Source organism: Ctenocephalides felis, unplaced genomic scaffold (genome assembly GCF_003426905.1).
Source record: "Ctenocephalides felis isolate EL2017-DRISC unplaced genomic scaffold, ASM342690v1 CF-g0.4_SCAFFOLD_01886, whole genome shotgun sequence".
Classification (NCBI taxonomy): Eukaryota; Metazoa; Arthropoda; class Insecta; order Siphonaptera; family Pulicidae; genus Ctenocephalides; species Ctenocephalides felis.
Genome location: NW_020538040.1, coordinates 29,889,144 through 29,912,094, shown reverse-complemented (window position 1 = coordinate 29,912,094; position 22,951 = coordinate 29,889,144).

The following is a 22,951-nucleotide window of genomic DNA, read 5'->3' as shown; positions in this document are numbered from 1 at the left end:
CACTTAATTTATTAAACCTAAATCTCGTTGTATCATTTCACTTATATCAGTGTATTATTCTATCCAGGCAAAAAAGTATTATTTTATCCAAAGCAAAAAATTACTCATATCTCTAAACAGCTGACTATGTTTTTAAATAGAATATCGAATAAAAATCCTGCAAGTTTTTCATTTTAAAACCAAAGTCTATTATTGTCGTAAATCATATAGTACAGTGTATGTTACCTGAAGCTCTAAGATCCTATTTGTATGGGTGAAAACGTATTGGTAAGTTTTTTGTAATATTTTTACTAGCACGGTGTGGTATACAATAGTGCATTGAGTGCCAGTCGATCTTGTAGAGAAAAAAGTTGAAAGGTTCTCAATATTCTAGCTATATTATGTACATATGAATAAGTGTTGACAAATTTCTATATTAGAAAATATTAGAGAGAAACCAGTACGAAAGGAATAACAGATTTTTGAAAATTACATGGTTACCTAATTTTTTTTTTATTTTACCTACTTCCATGCAAAATTATGAAAAACCTCACAAAAATTTTGTAAAATGACAAAAAAATTAATAATAAATAAATAAATAAATTATCTAAATCATTGCCAAGCTGTCCATATAGACCCTTAAGGGATCCACGTCAGCAAATAGATGTTTTAATACACCACAACACACCTTGTTAATATATATTTCCTTATATTATTTTAAAGTCAAAAAGTAAAATAATTTCTAATCGTGTATTTGTATCTTTACTTTGAATTAGGGTTTATACAAAAACCGACATTTCAGAAAACCGGTTTTCGAATTTCAATTTTACCAGAAAACCGGTTTTAACCGGTTTTCGAATTTTATATAGAAAATAAATTTTTGCTCGAATATTTTGTTAATAACAAAAATTTATCCAAGTGCGATTTTAAGCAGTATTTGATTGAAATTATTTATTGTTAAATTTTATGGATAGTAAACAAAATTATTTTAATTTTAATTAGTAGATCAAAAAAATAATAGTTTATATGGATTAAATAATTTTGAAAATAATTATTCGTTATTTATGCATTATTTTCACATATAAGAATGTAAATATTTTTATGACAGTGAAAGGAAAGTTTTCGAATAAATGAAACAATTCAAAATAAAAAAAATATTTATTAAATTAAAAAAAAATATTAGATACATCCTTGATAATATCAATTTTAGTTTTAAAAACAATTAAGCTAAGCCGCGAGTATTTTCTATTTCGAGTAGTTTCAATTAATTAATTTTAAAAATTCTAATTATTTTTTTGTTTGATAAAATGTGATTTCAGAAATATTTAAATATCTTCGATTTCTTTTACTAGTCCATTCATCTATAGTTATAAAAAATTTTTGTCCTTTATTTTTCAGTTTATTTATTTGTAGTTTCATGTTTTATAGATTCGTAAAAGTTGTAAATAAGTTCCATAACCCTCTCTATTATAAACGAGCTATTTGTTATGCAATTAATTGATAGTCCATCTAATGGAGCGAGCTGTGACACTATTTCTTCTAAACTAGTTTTTTTCACAAAATTAAAAATACGTGGTTGTGTACATGTTTGTAAAGTCGAGCTGGCATCCGACAATTTTTTTCGTTTTTTTTTTATCGTGTACTGTTTTCAAATGATTATGTAAATTGCTTGTGCTTGATCCTTTGCAAGAAAGCATTTTATTGCAATAAATACAACGCGCTTTTTCTTTGTCTACTTTTTTGAAATAATTCCACACGTCTAACATTTTAGACTACAAAAATATAAATAGTTTAAATAATAATATATTTTTTTAATAATAAAATATGTTATCTACTAACATTTTGTATTATATCTGTATCAAATATCGATCAATGGCACTGAACACTGAATACTGAACTTATAAACTGCACATAAAGAAACAAGAAGTCCATTGATCTGAATTAATATAAACACTCGTATAAACATTAGAATTAATATATATATTAGACAAAAGATAACACAAAACCTTTCTGGGAACCATAGCAGACTGATAAGATTCCAAACGCTATTGAACCGATATGATTTCAAGAATCAAAACGCTGCATTGCATTTTATATTAGGCTATATTTGTCATTTTCCATTTATACAGTAAAAACCGACTTTTTTTACTAAAAAACCGGTTTTCGAATTTCATAAATTTCGTCAAAAAACCGGTTTTTAAAACCGGTTTTTGAAAACCGACAAACCCTACTTTGAATGTCTAATAAGAAACGTTGGTATAAATAGAAATTTGTAAAAAAAAATCTATTTCGGCTAAAAAGGGGGCCCATGTCCAAGCCTAAGAAATTGTGATTACTGTTAAAAAACAATAAAAAAAACTTTAAGTCTAAATTCTTTAATTTTATTTAATAAATTGCAAGTTAATGTAATGTAAAAAATGAATTGATAATAAAATATTTTTATAGCCTAATTTTTAAATATAATTTGAAAATTTTCAATTAAAGTCCATAAAACAAACTGACGAACGGTGTTAATCAAAATGTGAACAACTTTACATTTTTCCTAAAAAACTTTTTTCGCGTCGGCTGTAACATGAATGCTGGATAAAAGGCAACATGGTACGAGGTTTAAACATTTCCTATTTCACAATCTTGTTTGTAAACTTTAATCTGTCGAATAAAACATCGGAACGAAACTTCGAGAAGAACAGCTTTTGGGATTTTATGGATAGATTCCTATATCTATACGTATATAGCTACACCGCACCTTTCAGTGGATAGGGATGCTCCGAGCGAACTATTCAGAATATAATGATATTGATATCGATGTCGATATCGATAGTTTAGTATCGATAAATTCGAAAGTCGACCGTAGAGACGTAAAAAAAATCGAGGAAAAAAAGGGAACTATTCTATCTATAGAACAAAATGGTTTTAAATATAGGTGTAATAATTAAAATACATTTGTAAATGATTATTTTTGAAATTCAAACGACCGCACTTAACTCACTACGTTTTATGCATGATTAACACTGCTGTACGAGCCAACAAGGCGCCCAAGCACTTGTTACATAAAATATTTTAAGATTTTTCAATCATTATTAATAAAAAGGTATTCAAAAATTAAAAAGTACGCTTATAATTAAAATACACAATAACAATTAGAATTCTAAATAATTCAGAGTGATACATTTTGAAGCAAAAGTTGAAACACTGGATGTCCTATATAGGCGACATTAATACAAAAGGATGTCTCCTCAAGACGACGCTCATAGAGAAAGGGTTATTTAAAAACACCTGACTCTATATGTGTGGTCTAGAAGATTCTTAAAGGCAGTTAAAAAGTTAAAGTTATTATACCATAATCTAATTTAGAATATACAATAAAGCTAATATACAATCATGTTTTCTAAGATGCAACACGTTGTTTTTCCAGCAACACAAACCGATCGGCTTGATGATTATTAAACATAATTAATAAATTATATGAGATATGAAAATTTTGATTGTTATTGTAGGTATCACAAAACAGTAAAATATTTAATATAAACCAATCCTTAAAAGATTTAGTCAAAAAACACCCAAAAATAAATGTTTTGCATCCCAAAATCGCAAATGGAACGCTGTAAGGGTACGTTTTTCCCGAGGCCTATTCATAAAAATTTTAATTAATTTTTATAATTAAACTACTTCTCATAGGCCTTTAATATTTCAAACTGTTCGGTTTGACTATCAACTCTAGATCCTATCCTATCACCATGACAACTTTCATCAAAATCCTACAAGAGTAAACCTGAGGTTCTCCTTGTGAGTTGAATCCAAAAGACAATACGAAAAAACTACCATGTGAGTGTAGATTAATTACTTTTAATCTAAGATAGAAATTTGAATTTGATTCAAAGTTTAAGTCCTTTGTGCATAATTTAATTCCCTATGGTCCTTTCAAGTCACATTCCAAATTTTTCGATATTTTACCAAATGATTATGGCTTTTTACTATAGAATATTATATGAATTTATAAAAGACTCTGAATTAATAATTTAATTTTGATAGAGATTAACTAGACAATAATTTAGTGTTTGTAAGATATATTGTAGATGTATATAAATAAGTTGGATATGACTAAATGTGTAGAGCGAGGTCAAATGAAAATTTAAAAAAAAATGGCTTTTTACGTGAGATGACGCATAAATCTATAACAGAAGTGGGATCAAAGACCGCTGTGACTTGAAAGTGACATCATTAATCAATACCATAAAAATTGTTTAAACAAAAATTGTTGTTTTTCATTTGCATATATAGGCTTATAATTACTGATTGAAGTTTCCCTAATTTTTTATGTGAAACAAAAATTCGGCTCATAGGGTTAACTTTTTGGACTTTCACTTTTTGAATGTCGCTTTTCTTGCGTAGGTGCAATGTATTAAAATCTCAGGATATGTTTTCGGAAAAGGCGTAAAATAGCACAAAATCCCAACTCATAACACTGTCCTTTATCCTGGTCATTGTTATCGGCTAACATTTTCGACATCGTTGTCGGTGTCGATGGTATCGTTACCGGTGATAATATTCTCATCAATATCGATTCTCTCCGACTGGCAATAATCGTTTCTCATCTCTAGTACTAACGATTCCACCTCGGCATGTTTCTTCGGCTTCTCCTCGAGTTCCTTTTTCTACGTCTTTTCAAACGCTTTATTTTTATTTTATTTTCTGTGAATGCTCGCGTCTTTGTTGGGTCGAACACGTTTCATGGCGCATCTCCTCTTGTATTGCTCTGCCTCGGATGGTTGGATAGTTGAAATATTCCAAGACCATATCACACTTATTAAACTCCATACATTGGAATATATTCAATATATACATAACATTGCAATGCCGCTTGTTATTACTAATATTGGGTCACAGTCGTGACCAGATTCCAAAGCTTTCGTATGTACAGTAAAAGAAAACGAGGGAACTGAAATTGATTCCGATGTACGAATTTAATAGAAAATAATTCGATGATGCGGATTTTGTTAAAGGTTATTTACACTTTTTGTAACAATCATTGTACAAATTTTGTTCAATTAAAACAGACCAAAAATTATTATATAGAGTCATCATCTGTAGTTCCATAGCACCACATTTTTTACCCCATTTGCGTTTATTGATTTTAATTTATTGTTCGATTTTATACAATTTAATTCTTAAACTTTTGTTACCATGCTTCTGAGCATTATATCTTGGTTTTCAATTTCTTGTATTTTCTCTTCTCATGCAAAAATTACATAACATTAAATACATTGTTTTAATTTTCAAACACTGTAGATTTGCATTAAATCTCAATTACTATTGTTGTTTATTTTTGTCTAATGTTGTGCACTTTAGCAAATCGTATGGATTTTAAAATAATTAAGAAAAGCAAGTTTTTATGTATGTTACAGGCCTAGAGTTAGGCACAAAGAATCAATTTGTCTCTAAGTAATTATACTGTCTAATCCAAATGAAGCACATCACAACACAAAACACGTATCGAACAAACAACTATCGTTAATTCCCAGTTAAATCCTGATTATAGAAATGTGATTTTTTATAATTTTTCTAATTTCTCATCTGTCCCCTTTTACCCCATAGTCGGGGTAAAATAGAACAACCTGGCGGCAAACAGATCCAATGTCTAATCTTTAATTTTAAAGAGATTTTACGAAAGAATAGCTACAATATTCAACCAATGCAAATTATAAATTTCATGAGCACATTTTTGACAAAGATAACACTGTATATAACCTTGATCTGGTATTTCGTCAGAAATATTCTAAAAATTACTTGTTCTAACTTAATTGACTTTTATTATTTACTATTTACTTAGTGTTTGCACCTTGCAAATGTAAAAGTTTAGGTTGTTTTTACCCCACCCACATGTAAGCTTTTATAGGGGTTATATAAACAAAACTATTGAATCTAACTTAAAAATTACCACACATCTTATAAAACAATTAAATATCGTATACTTAAAAATTATATTCAGGTATCATAAACTAAATAAAAAAGCTCAAAACAAAAAAACTACCAATGAACGAAAATATTTTTGTTATGAATATTGATATATGGTCGTCTATATCCTGATAGCAACGTCGTAAAAATTAAGATGATGGCTGGTTATACATCATTTTCCTCCTACTTTAAAATAGTATCGTTAAAAAATTCTCTACTTTACTGTTTTTTTTTTTTAAATATCTGTGAATATCATAAAATATTTCTTTACCATGTGGACAATGTATAGAACTTCCTCATAAAAATAATTAACTTGTACGAGTTTCGACAGCTTTAGAATTTTTCATGTCCGCCTTAATCACTAATTGAAAACCATTAATAACGTGATGTTGCTCTTGAAAACTGACGAATCAGAAAAAAATATCGCATTCAATCAACTTTATAAATATAATGATGTAATATAAAAAACAACATGGTAAATTAAGTGAAGTTCACGAAACGTTTCTTAATCAAATAAACTTTGAACGTTGTAAAATCCAGCAAATAGCACCTGATCATTAATCTCTCGGTGGATCCAAAAATTTCCGTGTATCAAAACTAACTGTATAGCCCAAAAATTCGTCTATGATACACATTTCGGACGTGTACAAGTCAGTGGGTTAATGTAACAAAGTCTGAACCGTCGGACGGCGGAAGATCGGCGCTGAATTTAAATCAGAGAGGGAACTCGACAGAATCGTAAATATCGAGATACTTTTCTAAACATAACGGAAACTTACGTATGCAAACGTAACGTTACTCTGCGATGAATACCAAGTGACTTTGGGAACGCTCTTTCGCTTGCTTATAGAGATTTTACAAAAACATTGTTCACGATTCTAGAAAAACAGAAAATTAAATTGTTTTTGAGAAAAGTTACGCTCCGCGTCTACGGTTGGAGTTCTACGACTAATTTCAACTACCAAAGTTCACCACATACATAAATATCGGGGGCGGAGAATTAGACATGACAATAACAGGGTTTCAAATAGAAATCTTATGGTAATGGTATGCTGCGGATCTATCTTCGTATTAGTTGGTGGTAAAAAACTGTAAAAAGGCTATGTATTTGCACATAAAATCTAACTTGAATAAAATGCGCTCATGATAAAATTCTTATTTGACGTCTGTGCGTTTTGTAGGTTAGGTTTTATGTGTAAAACGGATGAACGCCTTTTGAACAGTTCATTACTTCCAACTCATACAAAGTTAGACATAGCATTACTATAACATATCAATTTTATCCAAGAATTGGCACCTAAATCTTGAATTTAATACTGATAATATGTATGAACTTCGATCATATGTTACATCAATAATACGTTTATTATTTTTTTTTCACTTAAGTGAAATTAAATAAAAAATCAAAATTTTATTGGTAACACCGCCCATCTTTATAGACCTAAAAAGAACTAAATTTCTCGAATACTTAAAATTGAGTTAATTTTTTATGAATTTCTTTATAGTATGTTAAGTAATGTTTCCAATATATATTCACCACATTTTGTTCATTAATATAAAGTTTAATACATGATAGATACTATTATATTTAAATCATCATCCTAATCGATAGATTCAAGTTTTTTTGTAATATTTTCTTATCTATTATAATTCTCTACATTTTATTCATTAATAAGGTCTACTACAGGTTAGATACTATAATATTTGAAATTAAATCATCATCCTAATTAATAGATTTAAGCTAATTTTTTTTGTAAAATTTTCTTCATATGTTAAGTCATACTTTCTACATTTTGTTCATTGATATGAAAAATCTACTTCATAGTAGCTTTTTAAAATTGTTATAATTAAAAGTATCATCCTAATTAAAAAATTTCTAACAAATTTCTAAAAATCTAACAAATATTTAATAAAAATCGAACAAATTATGAAGAGTCAACATGTACATTGAAGAGCAATATGGACATTTATATTGGCATTAATTTATGCATAATAATTTAGAAACATAAGTAATTTTTAGCAGGGTTCAATCAAAATATATTTTAATATAAAATATTTATTTAACATGGGTATCGGCAAATCCACGTGAACTGAATATATATGTTTTTCCCAAAAAAATTGAATTAGCCAAAATTAACAACTAGTCAATTACAACACTTAGTCCTTAACAAATTAAATATCTGCAGTTCACTATCTAAACCCTTTACTATATGCAAATAATAATTCAATTATAGACCATTCTTTTGGATTCGGAATGACTTTAGTGAAAATAATGCTGAAATCTTGTAACGCTGCACTGCGATGAATATAAAGTGGTTTAAGAATGAACACAGCAACGTTCTTGCGCCAGCTTATACAGATTGAACGAAACAATGCAAGGTTCACGAAAAAAGGACGAATTCAAATTGTTTTTGATAGAAGAAATCACGTACACCTTTAATGTTACACACATTTTAAAATTTAATAAAATATTGCAAGCGGTATATCACATTAATCGATTTTTGCACACGTACATTGCAAAAATAACACATTATGTCGCCAAAGCGGCGGCATCTGAGTGGAAAGGGTTAACCCTTGCTACTACTACAGTTTATATTATAATACAAAAATAGAAAAAATAGTTGCTCGAAATTATGTAAAAGAAATTTCACAAAAATTTAAAAATAATATTCATGATTAAAATTAATTACTCATGAATATTGTTTTCAAATATTTGTGAAATTTTGCTCAGGATTTTCCTTAACGTAAATAATTCAAGAATTTGATTTTTTTATTTTGGTAAGATTAAATTACATTCTGGTTTCTTATTATCAAAAACATTTATTAATTATTATGACTATTAAATGAATATCGATACCAAATAACTACATATAGATTTCTCGTGATTCTTGATAACATCATATCAATTACAACATTCCATATAAAATTTGATATATTAAAATTAGACATAACATTTTGATAATTGTTATTTAACAAAAGTATTTATATTGAAACATATATTATTCGCAGCAACTGAAAATTGTTTTTAATTTAATACGCACATCGATTCTTCAATTTCCAATACATTATTTTGTCTACAGAAATATTTCGTATGCCGTTTGTTGTGTCGATTAGGAACAAAATATTTAATACTAACGAAGAGGCCATTTCTCCGATAAAAATATTACGGCAACACTATGTTACGGTCATTTCTTCCTAAAAATTCTTAGTAAAAACTGTCAAAATGCTATGCATTTGCTGTGCAATCAAGCGTTGTTATGACAACGCTATGTTACGGCCTATTTTACCAAAGATTTGGCCCTTTAATTTATTTTTATTTCTTTACTTAAAAATTATGAGCTTTTAGATTATAATTATTTTATGTAATCTAGACTGATATAATAAATTTGCAAAAAAATCCTCGGCCGTCTTTTATCTTTTCATAAAATGGTTTTATTTGTTCGTCAGTATCTCGCCAAGATTATTAATCTAGTTAAGCGATGTGAAATAATCAAAGTGCTCTATCGCCGCTAAAAGAGAATCGCAATGCAAGCAAAATAAATAGGAACATAAAAGTTAATTGAATCGAAGGAACAGAAGACATCCGGACATTGGATGGAACTATGCATACAACTGCATTCTCAGAAAAGTTCCAGTAAGCGCGTTATCTCCAATCGATTTTGCGGACGATATCCTTACCTATAGACAACAAGGACGAAACATTGCTGTAGACCAGAATTATGACTTGTAGGAAATTCAGGACATCTGTCCAGAACCCTTACCACTAAATCAGAAAGAAGCTCAAATATTCAAATTTAATTTACCTTTCAAAGGGTAGAGCGGGGCGGGTATAAAGACCCAGCATCGATATCACAAGCAAGTAAAGTTAGGAATGTTTTTTAACAACAATTTTTCAAAGTAAAGGGCAAAAGATGTAAAACCTGCCATCACCTTGATTCAAGGAACGTCGCAATCAAGAAATAAACAGCAAATGTTTGAAAATCCAAAAGTATTATCTTTAGTGTTCACACAATATAATTGCTCACTATCAAATTGGACCTTTATACCCTACCCTACCCTATATATATACCCTACCCTATATATATATATATATATATATATATATATATATATCTGTTTCTCTTTCCCCTTTCGTTTCTCTCAACCCGCTCCCACTCCTTCACTACACTTGCGTGACTACACTTGCGTTGTAACCTTGATCAGTGTCCATAATGCACCGCTATTAATAACAAAATATATGAGGGCAATATGTGCTCCTTAAATTTTTCGTTTGTTAATATAATAGTATATTATTATTTACACAAATTTAGTGTTCAATCAATTTTACATCATAATTAATTTTTTCTGTTGTTTTTCCTGGTTTGGTATGTATAATTTCCTCCTTTTTATATATTTATATTTATCATCAACTTTGTATTTATGTTATGTTTTTTAGATTACTGAATGATGACACACGTCAAGTGTCGAAACGTTTAATGAAATAAATAATTTTGTTATTTAATCTTTTTTTTAATTCGACGATTGGGCCGCAAAAATATTACAAATATATATATATATATATATATATATATATATATATATATATATACTCTAATCACTAATGTTCACGTCATATCACGTTTAATTAATTAAAAATAATTAACACCTTTTCTACACAATCTGTCCGAGTGCTACTCCAAATCTACATCCATTAACACACGAAACCTTTTCAATTAATTCTGAACTTTATCCTAATTTCTTTTTCACTAAATTACTGTCGAAACACCTAACAAAAATCCAATTTATAATAGTGATAACAGAATTATCAGAAGCTATAATGAACCGACCTTGATATAAAGAATGAAATGATACAAAAAGGTTTAAATCCATCGAAACCGGTGTTCTTAAATCTTCACAGGTGCATATGTAATAAAAAAAACGATAGTGTCCTAAAAAGCGACCTTGGTGACAAAATCCCTCACACGAATGCATTGTAAGAAATATACATTTAAAAACGTCACAAAAGATTTAAACGAACACACATAGGTAGAGATTTCTCCTCGGGGCAGTTTTGTATGAAAGAAAAAACCTTTGGAAAATTGTATTACTAAAAGCATATTATTCATTTACACGAGAGAACATAAAAACAGGAATACGTTGTGAGTGTGTTGGTACAAGAGATGGGATGCGCGGCATTCTTCGGCATTTGTTGATAGAGTAGGGGAAAACGGGGCTGTTTGGATAATTTTAAAGATTATAATAATAAATTGTAAAGGTCAATGGTGAATTTGGTAAATCAAAGCTATTTTATAACAGAAATCAAATTGAACAGCTGTTGTAATGGAACTTTTTCCTAACAACTTCGCTTCACTGGCTCGCCAATTTGTAGTATATATTTTTATTGTCAGAATTTCTCTAATGCTCATGATATGTTTTTAATGTAATGCAGCAATGCCGAGGGAAAACTATTTTCACGTAGAAACACATTTAGATCTACATTTTCAAGTAAAAACAATACCACTACTTGATATCAGACTGCCCAATGTGACAGTTGCCAGGTGGTTTGCAGTTGCAAAATTCTCCATTAATCCATGAAAAAAGTTCAAACCTATTTAATTGAAATTTTGTTCATTTTCAATTAATCAGAACTTTGCATTGTCTCATCATTATCAGAAATTTTCATTGTCTTATTATTACTAATTGCGTTGAAAGTATTTTAAAGTATTAAATACAATTTCCTCAATTTTTAGATGATTAATATTAAAGAGTTTATTTTTAGTTCAGTATTAGGTGTAACTTTTTTATATCATATTTAGGATTCAAAAAAAAAAGATTTTCAGTAATTTAGAATATTAAAACTGTTGAATTTTTAATAATTATTAAAAAACTTTATTAACTTTATTATTACCATTATTTGCTTTTTATTTTATATTAAACTATCATTATATGATTATCATTTCAATGAAAATAATTTCCTTTATTTCGTATTATATTTTATTTTTAATTCTTACCAATGCTACTAGATGTTATTTAGCAGTTGATATTGAAATTCAAAATAGAATTTTTTTTAAAAAACGTGGAAATAAAAAATTTAAATTCTTATCCAACAAGCTAAAAAACTACATCAACATTCATAATTGTTAATTATATTAATTGTTTGGCAATATTGAAGAAAAATGATTCGTTTATAGATATTAGTGTACTTTTTACTATAAATTCTAGGTTTATATTATTAAATTACTAAACAATTGTAATTTTGATAAATGTTGAACAAATACATAAAAATTGATATTCTTATGCAAAATACTAAATGACCTAATTGCCTTGCTAATTTTTAAAAATCAATCGAAAAAAGCGAAAAAATCGAAAACTTATGGATAGCTAAAAAACGCTAAAATTTTTAGTGTATTTGATCAGGTTGATTTTCGAATTTCTTGAGAATTTAACCTATAAAACATTAAAATATTAAAATGAAATTTGTTTGACGTTATTACTGGGCACCTACCTATTACATTTACCTATTTTGAACCACCTATACTCCCTTATTCTATAATGATCTGTATTTGAAAGTACTTAATTTAAATTACAGCTATACTTTACTATATAAGTATATTATATACTAATTCTACATTGTTTTAAAAAATAATTAAATTAAATGAAGCTCGTAAAGATAAATGGTTTAATCAATATCCAGTCAAGCCCCGATTGATTATTAACAACTTCCTTATTTGCATTATTTCGACAAATCCCATGATCACATCTCATTTACTTTAAAATATTAGTTTCATAAAATAATTAAAATAACGGATCAAGTTTTTAAAAAACGACATATGCCTTATCTCTTGTTTACAATGAACAGGTTATCTAACGAAGCATTATAAAAATCAATATACCTGCTACCAACAAAAATTGAATTGTATGTTTATGTGATCCTTCATAACCTAGTAGGCTTCCTGTAACTTTTTACCGATTTCTCCTCGGATTGGTATTTAAATAAGGGTTCGTCTGAAAAGTTTATCGATCCGCCCCCGGTTTCTCCTATGGGCTTTAACAATACACAGGAATACTGAAGGCACATTTCAATACGAAATAATATAGGTACGTCGTAGGTACCTTCCAATGTGCAATTGTTTGTTGGAACGCTTTTCAAGAAGTAACATAATACGATATAAGGTTTCTCAATACATTTTCAGGGTTATGGACCCTATCGCAGGAATATAGCTTGCGGTGAATTTGGATTGAATTTAGATGGCTTCATTGGAAAAAAAAGTGACGAATATTTTTGCAAACACGTGCTTAGATCAAAACTCTATTTGCAACTTTAACTACTAAAAACAAGAATAAATTAACTTCATTGCAGCGAGCGTTCCTGAATGGTTAAATGCTCGATTCGCAGATGCAGAGGTACTCAGATCGAATCCTGGTTGAGTGTCTAATGTATACAAAAAAATTGATATAGAATTCAAAATTGTGTTCAGATTTTAGTAATGAGATGAAAAGCATGAAGCAAAAATTAAATGATATAGCAAAGGCTAATATGAAAATAAATTGATTAATGTTATGCAAGGCTATGTTACGTAGCAGTTTTCATACAAAATGATACTAAAAACAGAGACTAAAGTGCATTTATTAGTCACCTATCTGAGCATTCTTTACCACCTATGATCCATTTTATACTATAGCTTTATAAAATTCATTACAATTATTTATGTATTTTTCTAAATCAGCTATAAATAAAATCTAGAGCTTTCTGGGTGTTAAAAGACATCCAATGTCGCCTACAATTTCTTTTTCTTAAATCCTCTGCATGTGTATATATTTTCTTTATTTTAAATGTTTCACGCTAAGACGACGCGAATAAAATTGACATAAGAATGTCTATTATTTTTTATTTGAAACTCGAATAAATTTTGCTATAAACACAGAATATTTTCTATAGGAAAAACTACTCATGATATTTAGTGGCAGTATGAATTACTGATTTAAAAAAGCAAAAAATAATTAATATGTGAAATAACATGTAAATTTAAAAGTAATAAAATTTGAAGAAAACAAGAAAATTTGAACAAATTGAAAATAATAAATAATTAAATTATCAACTTATCAAAAATTCCATAGAATCATAACTGCCTTGATATATTACAATAATTAATCTAACATTATTACTAAAACTTATTAAAATTATTAAAAATCTCTATCTATATGTTTCAAGGATAAAAACTAAATACGGCCAGAAAGTGAAAATCTAAAAAGGACATAATAAACAGGGATTTCACTCCTGCAGTGAATACCTGAAATTTTACCTGACACAAATTCCTTACAATGATAAGTATTTTGAGTTTCAGGAAGGTAGTCTTTTAAATACATAAATAAATATTTACAAATAAGAAAACAAGACAATTATGCATTTAATTATATCCTATACTACAAAAAACTAAAAAATAACAAAGGAATTATTACGTGTAAAATAAGAAATTTAAATTAGCATTAATTTAAAATATTTTTTTAAAAAAAATTTTTAACAAAGAACTGAACAACGTGTTTTATAAGCTGTGTTTGCAATAGTATATCTTAATCTAGTACTTTTCTCGAGAGAGCAACCCAGCGGTCAACAAATACTTATTGTGACTATATTATATATTACATACGTATACTTAATAGTGTTGGTGTATAAGTAAGTGTTGCAGCAATGCCTACGAAAGACGATTTTCACTTCAGATTATATTCGATTCGAATCCCAAGTGAAAATTTGACTGTATACTGCTTGATATCGCGCTGACCGAGGTTGGGATCGAACCTGAGAGTTTTTTATACCATGACTGGGTCTTAAAAACAAAAAGGTGTATAAAAACTTGAATCATACGAAACACAATAACACAGCAACAATTTTGAATAGAAATATAGTGCATCATTTTGGTCTTTTTTACCCCATCCAAGTGTAAGCTTTTAGAGAGCTTATATAAAACAAATTGTTGTACCTAACGGAAAATTGACAATACATCTTATAAAACAATTAAATAACGTATATTTAAAAATTATATTAAGGTCTCGTAAACTAAACAACAGTACTCACAACCAAAAAAAACTAACAAAGAAAGAAAATACTTTTGTTATGAATATTCAAACATTGCCGTTTATCTCCTGATAGCGACGTCATAAGCATCAAGGTGATGGAAGGTTATACATATTTTCCCTCTACTTTCAAATATTGTTAATTATTCAAATTCTCAAGTGCACTTTTTTTCAATTGTGGATCTTTTTGCCCTCAGACTTTTAAACTCCACTCTAGCCTATACATTATATTACGAATACAAAATTTAGAAAAAAAATACGCCAAAATATGCATGTTGTGTAAAAAAGGAAAATATTTATTTTGTGTAATACCAATGGGAATGACCAATTTGCATTTATATCGAGTTAGCTGCATCATAATTATAAAAAATATAAAGCATGTGTAATTTGATCTATTGAGGAGAAAAAATATACAGGTGGATATATTCGAGAGTTAAAATGACATTACATATTTTTATGCCACAAATGCGGTACATGCTCGCGCCACCGTCGTGCAAAACTGTGGTAATATTTTTTAATTTAAGCGATAATTTAATGAGAAGATTTTTCCAAATCAGGAGATCGGAATGCATCTTGAAATGTTGAGAAACATTAAGATGATTGTGATTTTCAAACGAATCTTTTGATGTTACGGCAGGCCTGCATGCTGTTGTGAATTTTCGATTGTATGTAGAGAGAGCAACACGGATCACTGAACAAAATCGAATGACTGAACACGCTCGCTCTGTTCGGTATTACTGAAACATGAAATGAGTGATTTCTTTTTATTTTTATTTCTTTGCGCGTGAAAAACAAAATTTAATTAATAAAATACTTTACCAATCATATGACGTTCCGACAAAAAATAGAAATGATTGGTTATTTAATACAGAATGCGCAACACACCGAAAGAGGGCAGCAATACACAGTTAAATATTAGTTTTTGATGTTTTTTTTTAAAAAACGCAATTAATATTTAAGATAAAATATGTATATTGTTGTGCCACGAAACATACATAAAAAGTATAAATAAAAAGACTGCAAACATGAACGCTTTGCAATTGCCTCAATTTTAATTGCCTCCGCACTCCATAGAGGCGCGACGACTGTAGCACTTAAAGCAAATCTATCTCTGTAAGTTTAATTCTAGACAATTTATAATATGAAAAAGGAAAACCTGAAACATTAGAATGAATACGACAATGCGTTTGAAATATATTTTACTAAAAGGGTAAAGCACATTTGTCCTAATTTACAAATTTAAAAATTTGAAGAAACAAAAGTCTGAAAACCTCTTTTACGTCACTTTCTACTACTACCAAAGTGCTGCAACAAATAATATATTTATGATCTGCAAATTTAGAATAAGATTTAGATTGAAAGTTGAGTTTTATAAGAAACCCTGTAAATTCATTCTTGATGTTAAGTGTAAATCTGGTCACTGATTAAAAAAAAGAAAAAAGAAAAAATTATTAAATTGTGAAATAACATGTAATTTATAGATCACAGATAAAACTGAACGAAAATTGAACAAATTGAAAGTTATGAAGAGTAATAACTACAATATCAAATTATCAAAAATTGAAAAATCAAAATAATAACTTCTTGATATATTATAATATTATTACACAGATGTAGTTTTTTCCTTAACACCATATGTCGTTGCGAAGTTCAAATAAAAATCTGTTGAAAATCAAATTTTGAATATAATGTTTCCGCATCTTGAATAAATTTTCAAAAACTTGAATATAAATGTTTAAATGTACCGACTTTAGAATCTTTTCCTGCGTTATAGAAAACTGCACGAATAAAACAAAATTATAACAAGTAAAAAGCGGCTTGAATATAAAACATTTTAAAATTAAATAAGAATTAAATATGAAATGAATTTTATATGGTCGTTATAATTCATACCGCGTAATAAATTTATATTTGCCTGTCAAAACAAGACATCGAGCATCAACATTGAAATTAGAAAGCGTGCAAAGTTGCGAGTTAAGGAAATATGTAACTTTTACGTTTTATTATTTTGAAACACCCAGAAAACCATTAATTATATAAATTTATCAGATATTAAAATTCAGTTTACCATATCTAACTAGATCTGTCTAGAAAACTTGCCAAAGTTGGTATCAGACAAAAAAATTTGGTTTGAAAAGAAAGTTAGATTAGTTTTCATGTTGTCAAAATTCTATTACAAATAGATAAAGACATTAAATTCAGGTTATATAAGTTGAAATTATTATTTGCGACACGGTCGAGTTTTTATTGACATATGAATACCTCGGAATTGATATGGAATTGTTCGTGAAGACAATATAGTTTTGCAAGCTCATTGTGACAGAAAGCTTTTATATAATCAATTTTATAGTGTTACGTCTTTAAAGCAGAGCGGTTTTAATAGAAATATTAAAGGAAAAATTTGTACTAAATTACTTTATCATGTATAATAAAATGAAGTTATTTAAGACAACTGTACCATACACTCCTAAATTTTCGTATTGGTATTTTGATCCCATGGTGATACCTTCTAGTCTCTATATAGTCTCAATTTAAATCACCAGCTAATCTTCATGGTATCTCTCAATTCGACAACTTAAATTACATTCAACAGATAGTGTTCAAATATGTTGGTGCAATCTTCATTTTCCTTTGATCAAGAAGAATGTTGTTTTTAAACCATTTTTTTTTTTAAATAAAGCATATTCCTTTACCACGAGGCATATTCTTCTGATTACAAGAAAAATAAATATGTCCTTTACATCACATCGAAGGATTTTATTACATCATTAAAACCGATTGGATTTCTTTTGAATGCCTTCTGAAATATTGTAACAATAGTACTAAAAGCAATACTTAAAGCTATTTGGTCGCTATAATCCTTTAATCGCATTTCGATATTGCTTTGCATATCTTCAATAAGGAAACATGCCTGCCTACGCATAACAATAAGTCCATAAACGTAATGACAATCCTTTTTATAAAGCTTTCATGGATTTCTTGGGAAAACCAAGCACATGTTGCAAATAGATTGCGAAATATTTTCCCCTGCGAGATTCAACGATCATGGGAAATGATTTTTGATATGAACTAGAGATCATGTCTAATTGGCTTGTTATTCATGATACCCAACCAAAATATATTGAGCTTTTTTTTAAATTACATGGTGTGTGTTTTACCTTAAATACACAGAAGTATTCTAGTATTTTAACCTTTTCGCTACATGGAGTGATACTGCTGTACGGATCTGCGAGCCGCCCAGGAGATTTTTCAATCATTATCAATAAAAATGTATTTAAAAATTTACACTATATGTGTCTGCGTAACTTTCAGGCATTTTACCAAATAATTATGATTTCGATATTTTACCAAATAATTATAGTTTATTTCAAGAGTGTCAAAACAAATATCAATATTTATAACCTTTGCTAAACTTTTCGACCTAAAATAACATTTTCATATACTAGTGCAAACAATATAAGCCGCTGTGACTTATAAAATTGTTTAAACAGAATTTTTTAATCCCCTATTTTTGGATGTATTACAAAAATTCGGCACATAAAGGTTTAACTATATTAGAAATAGAAATTTTATCTCAATTTATTACAATTAATGAAATATCAAAATATAACCATTAGCTAGTTACTCTGTAAGGTTTTATTTTACAATTATTAAACATTATTTCTAAAAATTGGATTAGATTATGTTTAAATGAAAATCAAATTTAGATCATTCATATAGTAATAAAAAATAATTTTAACGCTTATCAACGTAAAATGACATTTTCAAACACACAAGTGTGAACGTTATAGGCCGCTGTGATTTGAAAGTCACACAAATCATTAATGCCAAAAAATTAGCTTAAACCGATTTTTTTGTTTTTTATTTGCATATACAGACTCAATTATTGATTTTTTGGTGCTCTAATATTTTTGGAAGTGAAACAAAAATTCGGACCATAGAAGGTTAAAAAATTCAGAGTGGATCTTGTACTAAATGGTCGATGCACGGATGTCGTCTATAGACGACACTCGTAGCAAAAGGGTCAATATTAAAATGTAATACACGTGGCGTATTTTTAAATAAATTTACATATATACTTAATATATACTATCAACTCAAAGAATATAGTTGCTCTATTCTAAGGATAATTTGCTCTAAAATTATATTACTTAAAATACCAAAAAACATTTTATATTAACTATGTTATATAACACTAATAATTATTCCTGATTTTGTATAGAAAATTATCAGTATGGTAAAAAAATATTCAATAAATTCTATTATATTCATTATACGGTATAACTTATTAAATGTTCCTACAAAACTCTTACAGGCTGTATATTTGCTCATACATTTTTTATTTATTATTTTTCATTTCATTGTAGCACGGTGTAAAACATACACATCTGAATATGTAATGGATATGTAAATGATATGTAAAATATAATTTTCTAAGATTCTATTACAACCGCTTCTAGTAGTGTTTCCTTGCACTCAAAAAAGATTTTATCCCTTCGTACAATAATGTATTTCTGTAAGTTTGTACCGCAGCGCAAAGGTTTGATTTATGGCGGAAAAATAAAGGCGGCCGCACACGAAAAAAGCACGTACATTTTTTCGGGGATCGCAGCCCATATGCTAAACAGCAATATTTATGACTCCACAACAAATTAAAAAAATCCATAAATTATATGGCCCACTTATTCCAACTCGCCCACGTTAATATATGGATACTATACAAAATTATAATCCGGAGATCATATGATATAAAAATATTTTTATAGCATAATTAGCTCACGATTTCGGTTCGGTATTCTATATAAGCGATGAGCGATTAAATTGCTTGCAAAAATATCCAACACATAAATCATTAGTGGGTATTGCTTTTATGGAACAAGTGATCGTAAATGCAAATCTCATTGTTGGAAGCATTTCGTTATTTCGGTTCGACGAATTGTATATATTCGCACATAACATGTACTCTTTTGCCAAACAACGTATCGGGATCAAATTAATTCTTTTTGTAAAGAAAAAAATGCTTTCAAAAATAAAATCACATTGGCCTTGTTTGCAAATGAATTTAACAATGTTGTGCAGGGAATATAATATGAATATTGATTAGCGTTGGAATGGATACGATACAAATTTTCCGTTTTGACTTTATATTAAAAATAATTATTAATAATATTAAAACACAATAAATAGGAAATTACATTCTTTCGTATTACTAAAAACCAATGTCTTTAAACTTATACTTTAAAAATTCAAGTGAACTCATTTGTATATATGGAAAGTTGGTAACCAGAGTAGATCATCTCACAAATTAGGAAAATCTGAGATATGATGATAATGTGATGAGTTTTTGACCAAATAATAGTGCCAAACTGCAATAAACATAATATTTATATCTAAAGTTAAATGTCAGCAAAATATCTACTATGACCCCAAAGTTGTTTTACGTTTTATGAAAACCAGAGTGGATTATAGAGTTTCTATTTTATTCGTATAATGGAAAAATCGACTAAAATAAATGGTAAGTAAAATAATCAAAGATAATATAAAAAATTGCAAATTTTTGGTTCAGGTATATTTGGGATTGTCTCTAGCAACAGAATGCACATACACAAAATTATCAGAAAGCCATACTAGAAAATTTGCTTCTTGTAGAAAGTGACGACGCTTCAATTGAATTCTGCAATATATATATTTTTAGTCAGGTATACATATATTCAAATGTTAACTAAACTTATGCATGGCATCGTGCTTTGAGACAAATTGATGGAATTTACCGTCCCAAAATTTAAAACTTTAAAAAAAAATTCAATATTTTTTAAACTTTGAAAAACTTAGATTTTTGAAAATTTTGAAATTTTTGAAAAATTCGAATTTGTATTCAAATATTTTGGAAATTTTTAACTTTTTTTAAGTTATTCGAATCGAATGCTTTTTGAATTATCCAAATTGGTTGATCCGTGTTCACGAAATCGTCGACGAAAATTTGTATCCGAACACACACACACTCATACGCACGCGTGCATCCATTTTTTAAGGTAATGTAAAGAAACAATATATAAAAAAAATTTTATATTCGATTTTTTTTACGATTACTATAACTTACTCTACGGGGCAAGTTATAACGATGTTAAAATTTATCAAATAAATAAGGAAAATATAACAACCCAATATACAGCAAAAAATCATTTTTGGTAATTAAATATGCCTTTCTAATGGAAAAGGTTTTGAATGTAATGCCATTTTTCTGAAGTCAAATATTAAAATAATTATGAAATAAGTTAATTTAAGTACAGAATTACACGTACAGATAATCATTATCACAATAAACAACTACATATTATCAATAAATCACGGTTTCAATTTAATAATTCAATGTCATTTCCGGATTAACAAATCACAAAGCTCTATTACAATCTTTAAATAGATAAAATAATTTTCGTTGATTGAGTTGTAAGAACATAAGCATCCATAATTCATGAGATTTGCCACGCTCACCAAAAAATCCCATTAAATCTTGAAGCGCATGTATGATAACGCATAACATTAATTTTAATTTCATACTTAAACATGAAGAAATCAAATTATTACCGTGTTAATTTTTTTCCTACAGAATCCGCTTATCATTAAAATAAAGGTAATCAAAGGTCCGGCGGAGGATAAATATTTTATAATTGCATAACAACGTTCGTATGGGCAAGGCCGAAATTGCGATATTAATATTAACCGAAAATTGACTCATTCGCAAGGTCATCTCATTAAACTATGTATGGTTGGCTCGTTCTGGAATTTCCGGGTGTCCTCACGTAGCTTTCGGCTATAACGACGATTCTCATTGTTCTCAGTACTACTAATCGGACGATTCGAACCATTTTGACACTATAGGTATACTTGTGTGCGAATAATTTGCGATAAAACAAATAATAGATGGTATTGAGGAATTAATAAAGTATTTTGGTCACGTGCGAATGTGGTATTTGGGAGTAACCGACATTGACGATCATGCAATTTACTCGTAATGAGTCATATGATATTGCAATTAAAAATGATTTGTCTTCACGAATAAAATACATATATACATTAGGGTGGTCCTTAATATGGACATTTTCGAATTTCCTTGCTCCCAAGGGCTCAAATGGTTCCAAATTGATGAAAAACAATTTTCTGAAAGTTTTAGCTCTAAATATTCACTTTTAGATAGTGCGCAATTCAATCAAACTTCGTATGGAAATAGCATGCAAAAAATTTTGAAAATTGAAAAAAAAATTTTTTAGGTATAACTTAGCGACAAATGAATTAAAAGTGAAAATTTATGTCATTTTTTATTGAAAATTCGACGCCCTGCAAAATTTTTGAAAATGTTTTCATGCTATTTCCATACAAATCTTTGATTGAATTGCGCTCTATTACAATATTAAGAGCTAAAACTTTCAGAGAATTGTTTTTTATCAACTTGGAAGCATTTGAGGCCTTAGGAGCAAGGAAATTCGAAAATGTCCACATTAAGGACCACCCTAATATACATATACTTATTTAATATATTTTATCCGTTATTATGCAATCATTGTTTTATCTAATTTTTCAACAATGACCATATATGTATACATCTATTTGGTCTACTCATTTCAATTATATCCAGCTTTAAAATATTGAGGAAAATTTCCTAAAAATTTTGCTGACTAGAAATTCACTTCCGAGCTATGGTTTCTTTTCTTGAAATTACCCATAGGAACAAAATCAAAATGTGAATACTTTTGACTTTAATATATATGTAAGCCACAAAATCTTCAGGAAAATACACCAAATAAAAATTGAAGAATTTTATAAAATTTTTATTATTTCCATTTCCACATATTATCGTATATCATCTTTGGTGTAATACAAACTGGAGTACTTCTAATTAACTAAAAATAATAAACATAGAGATTGAATATTCAATTATATTTAGAATATTTATTAGTCAATTAGAAGT